Consider the following 6,000-nt stretch of genomic DNA (forward strand, 5'->3'; position numbering starts at 1 on the left):
TCTAAGTCACTCCGGAGGTCTGGAGATCTTGAAATAATTGTCTCCTTTATCCAAGAAAAAATAAGCTTAAGTCAACTCTTCACTTTCTGATAGCGCTGGGGTTCCCTTGGCTATTTAGGTAGGAACCCCATTAGCAAGTCAACTACCCCTCTGATAAATAGGAGATCTACAAATAACTCACAATTACTTTGAGTTAGTACAACAAGGGAGTTACCAACCAAGCTACTCTAAAAGTGGCCTGTGAGAAAAGCAGCAATTTAAAAAAACTGCCCAACTTCTGGCTTTCTTTCAAACGATTACCTTAAGTTTGTATTGTACCCTTTGTTATATTTTTACTTATTTAGATCTCCTTTGTTAATATTATTATTGCTCTATGAAGAAATACCTCTTTTAACTGATGTTATTCCAATTTTGGCAAATCGATATTTTGCCAAATGGCATGAGAAATGTGTGAATAAAAACTTAACATGTATGACTCCTTTCTTCATGCTGAGCACTTGCAATGTTTTTTCTCATTTAATCCTCAAGACAATTTTTATTACCTCTATTATTCAAATAGAGAAACTTCACCCAAAAATAAAAAATAAAAAAAGGAGAAACTTCACCCAAGACAGGTTAAATGACAGTTCCAAGGCCACACATCAAAACCACAGAGTAGCCCTGATTTACAGTTTGGGTTTAAAAGTGGTATTTCCATTTATTCCTACAGCAACTATGAAGCTTTAAAAAAAAAACTGACTACTACTGCCATCTGTTGGTCACTGACTGAGTTGCTCTTACTCAGGCTGCACTATGGGCCTGAGTGATTTTGATACACCTTAGGGCCGTTTATCCTGCTGGCGTCTAGAACAGTGCCTGACACGTTATAGACACTCAAAACTTGTGAAACAAATCCCTGGGAGATCCTAGGAGAATTTTGGTTGGTAAAAGTTCTCAGGTTGTTCTTTATTTTAACTCCACAAATAATCAAACCAGGAAGAATACGGAGGCTCCCTCCACACCAGACAATGACATTGTTGTAACTGTTACACCAACCATGCCACCTCTGCACTTATATACATACTTTGCAATTTCATTGCTTTAACTGATAACCAAGATTATCAGTTGAGTCTCACCTTTATGTTTAAATCCAGCTGTACCATTTCTACTGCGTAGGTTTCAGAAAGAATCTTTGTTTTAGAACTGAAAAGGACCTGAGAAATCCTGGCTAGTGTTTGTTTCTCAAGTCCTGTTTCAAAAGATGGTGATAGAAGAGTGTTTCATAGACAAATAAGTTTCATAAACAATGCAGTATATGAAGCTCCATTGGGTTTTTTTCACTGGAGAAGTTCTTTGAGTATTTAACATGCTTACTTTGCTTAGGACCCACTAGGAGAGGGAATACGGGATACAGTGCTTCCCCAACCTGTTGGACTACAGCATTCTTTTCCATTAAGCTCCTATTAACTTCTCAAGGAATGCTAGTGTTTTACGGAACTCAATTTAGAAAATTCCAACATCCTAACTCCAGTTATTACAGACGGAGCCCAAAGAGAATAATTTGCTCAGTATCATTCAGCTAGTTATTGGCAAAGCGAGGACTCTCATTTGAAGTGTTCTTTTCATAATATCATTCTTTCTATTTAATTTCTCCATATGAAAACTAAACACTAAGATGTACTGCCTTGCACAAAACTTTACGGTTATAAAGAGGATGTGAACTAACATTTAACGAGTGCTGCTATGTGCTCCTTGTTCACCCCCCCTCCCCTCCTGCTATAAATGGGCTAAACATTCCAGGCCATATGACTGTTGTATTTCACACCATGATTTAATAGATGCACATTCTTGTTTAAACACATCCCTCTGTAGGATTAATCAGCGAGAGTCTGCTCTGAGAGATACATCTTGTTGATTTTCGAAGTGTCAGCCACATTGAGCTTTATTATTTCCTAGAAAGTTATACCATTTCCTACCCTAGACTCTTCATGCATGCTGGGTCCTTTTACACTCCTCTTGTTTTATTTCTCCCACTGGACTCCCAGTGCATAGAACTGGGTTAATCATAATTTCTGGTTGATGATTACCATCATCACCGTTCCAGTCACAGGATCCTTTATTTCTTTTAATAAAGAAATAATGAACAGAATCCAACCCAAGGGCCAGAATACAACCAGTAACTGATACTTACCTCCATGTTCCTTCCTTATCTATCTTGCTGCATCTCCCTCAAAGGATACCTTGATCCTAAATATTAGAATTATCATTTGCTTGCTTTTTTGTTGGTTTTGTTTTGCTCACATGTGCATATGAACACATACACACATTTCTTTTGATTACTTGATTTTGGGTCACATTCTCTTGCTTCTTTGCCTGAGAATCTTTGATTAGATGCTGGACACTGTGAAAGTTCTGCCATTCAGTGTCTAGATTTGGTTGTCCACCTGGGGTCCATTCACAACCCAAGTCCACTGAGTCCAAGGGACACATTAGTCTTAAGGCTGGTTCAGTTTGGCAATTCCCCTGAGATTGTTTTATTTGATTACATTAAATAACCTATTGAAGATTTAATTTTATTCTGAAAAATATCCAAGCTTCCTAAATGAGATTAGGGTGGATTTGACTTTTCCCTCTTGTCTAGCTCAAGGTCACAGATCTAAGGTCATTTTAACGATACTTCCAAGCAGATACAGACATTGCCAGAAACTTTCCAGTTCATGGACTCCCCACATTTAGAAAAGACAACACTGTCTGTAAGAAAAGCATGAATAACTTACAGCAGCAAAATAGGAAAAGCTAGAAAGGGAGCTAATGCAAAGTCAAGGTCATAGAAGTATACTACCTGAGTGCACGAATGATCACCAATGAGGCTGAGCTGTATCCCAGGGCTTCCCAACCCTCTTCCTGACATGCACACATAGAACATGGTTTTATTTGTCCAGCACACTGTCGTAAACAGATAAAGCACCTCTCATTAAGAAGAGGTGTTTCTAGGGCCCCCAGTACATTGCCAGGCCCTACCTGGCTGCCCTGAGGGCTCAAGATGTTAACACACTTAGTATCTGTTCACTGTGTGATAGTTGAGATACTCTAGGCTAAGGGTTCTTGTAATTTTACAAATACTGTTCAAGAAAGAAAGGCGATGAGAAAACCTACGACTTCTATGACCCACATAGACTTATAGTCAGCAACTGCTGAGATGTTTAAGATCTGTGGGTGATTCATAGTCAGGCTAAACAAGCATATTTCCTTGACAATCAATCGTATAACCATCATCTTATTAGTCATGTCTTGGATACACACATACTAATATATACATACAATTACATAATAGCTTTTACATCACAGAGCACTTCATCGTAAAACACTTTTAAAAAAATCCACCAACACTTATCATTGCAGTTGTAAAAATTCATCCCCATTAGGTAATCTTATTCACTTTGACTAACAGGGAATAGGAAATGAGAGCTTCTTGTTTTGTTTTGTTTTGTTTTGTTAAGAAGGCATGCAACTAGTAAGTCACAAAGAGCTAGTACTTGAACCCAGATTCTTAATTACACAATATTGGTGCACAAGTGACTGCCGAGGAATATGACTTTAACCATCACTAGTAGGTACGTTTTTCTGTAGAACTACAGATACATCCATGGGCGACATAGCAAATGCCAGCATGGGAATGGATCCCGAAGGATAAGATCTTGGATATTTTCGTTTTGCTCAAATATAGCTCAAGTTTCCACAACCCAAAAGGAAAGAGGGAGCTTGGTAACGTTCCTGTGTACAACCATAAAAGTTTGGTGTTTTGTTTTTTTTAAATCACATGAGGAAAGCTGAAATAACATCCGTTTCTTTTCCTTGGAATTGAGAAGGACATTCTCATACAAGGAAGGCCATGTTCCTGGCTTAATCTTAAATGCGACTAGTTTGTGCTTTCCTCTTTAGAATGGTAAGCCCTCAGAGAGGCTAGACAACAACCAGGGAACTTTAGAATTACATGCACAGCCATTACATTGTAGCATAACAAGCCAGCGATCGAATAAGCCTTCAAAAGAAAGTTGTTTATTAGGTTAAATACATAAATACACATTGATAATTTAAACTTCCTGTTCCAAATATACTTGCATGCAACCTCAAGGAAATAGAACTGAAACAAACAAAAAAACTTTATCATGGAACTATAGTGCCCTTGGCAAAAATAACAAATACAGAGGATGGACATCTTAATTCCAAGAAAAAATATACTTCAGCCACAGCATGAGAAATGTGGTCTGGATTTAAGGAAGATTTCACTGACACCTGTTTCTTATTGAAAGAAGAAACAGGAAAAGGTAGTTAATTTTCTTCTCTGAAGATCTTATTTTGTATTTTTAACTTACTAAATATAACCATAATAGTCAATATTTGGGAAATAGAAAATACTTCCAATTTCTCTATACTCTCAGGATGCACTATTTCTAACAAAGCAACTGTCACCATTTTTTATCTATCTTTGGCTACTTTTTTTGAAATATGTGCACTGATTACATATTTGTTGCTAGAACACAACAAAACTTCATATTTTACAATTTTTGTTTCTGAGTTCAACATTGTCCAAGCAGTTTTCTACATTGCTGTGGAGTTCATAATTGTTCTTGAAATTAACATTCCATAGAGGAGATATATTGTAACTGCCTTAAATATTGCCCTGTTGTCACTTCTCATTTTCTGCCAGTATGAATTATGTTGTGATGGACATGTTCATACAGATAGTTTTTGCTCATGTTTGGACAAGTTTCTCAGGATAAAATCCCAGAAGTCTGAAACAGAAGCTAGGAAATTTTTTTATGGCTTCCCCCAAATTGCTTTCCAGAAAGGTATCATTTTTGTTGCTGTCAGCAGTGCCTGAGAGAGCCAGTTTTACTAAAGCTTTATTGGCATCGAATATCATAGCTTTTTATATTTTCACTAATTCAAGAGGCAGTAACTATTCCCTCATTCTTGGCTTTTCTTTTCTTTTCTTTTCTTTTTTTTTTTTTTACAGCCACAGGACAACACAATAATTAGTAATATATCTCATTGACCTTTTTGACCAGTTGACCAAATTGGATGTTTGGCTAACTCCTTAAAGTGATCTCTACAACAGGTGATGACTCCCATTTGAAACGTTGTTTGACCATCCCATTATTTTGGTGCATAAACAGAGAAGTCTGTCTTTTCCAAAAACCAGTTTATAGTTCGCAGTTTTACAGGTTGACTTAAACCCTGTTTGTATTTTTGAGTGATTGAAACTGAAGACAGAAAGTAGGGGAGAAATATTCACAGGTGAGAATATTTAGGAGGACTTTGACTTGAAATATGCACAACTACATCCAAACCTCCACACATAATTAACAAGCTTTCAAACTGGTGGAAATTATCCCAGCCTTGACAGAGATCAGCTTGAGCTCATGACTGACTCTTAGCTGCAATAAAGATCATAAGAATCACCTTTTAAATCAAAATGTGGAAAGAAAAGTATATCTTCATTCCAATAATTCTTTCTGCCCTCAAACATACCAGCCTTGATTAGTTTAACTCAGCCCACAGTTATTTAGCACCTACTGAATTCACGGTATTCTCTGATCTGCAAAGACTGCTGAGATGAATAAGGCATGATCTTTTCCCTCAAGGCACACATAGTTTTATATTATAGATCAGTAAACATTTTTCAGGTAACAGACATTTCAGAAATTACCTCCAAGACTGCAAAATAACACATTGCCTCTAGAAGACTGTGAGACTCGGGGGGAAATGCTCTCTAAGGCAAATTTGTCTTGGATCCCATCCAGGAAACCATCAAACTTTTCTTAATGATGTGGTCTCATCTACAAATGAGCCACACACAGCATTGCTCTGCAGGGTAGCCCAGACTCATGTGTTTACAAACCGAAAATCAATGGCCTTTCTTAAATGACTCTCTGTCTTAGCTGAGTGTAAATTTTCAAATATTGCTTCGCAATATATACTCAAGTCAATGCTTTAAACCTCTATGTTTTTTATTTA

This window comes from Vicugna pacos, chromosome 20 (genome assembly GCF_048564905.1).
Source record: "Vicugna pacos chromosome 20, VicPac4, whole genome shotgun sequence".
Taxonomy (NCBI): Eukaryota; Metazoa; Chordata; class Mammalia; order Artiodactyla; family Camelidae; genus Vicugna; species Vicugna pacos.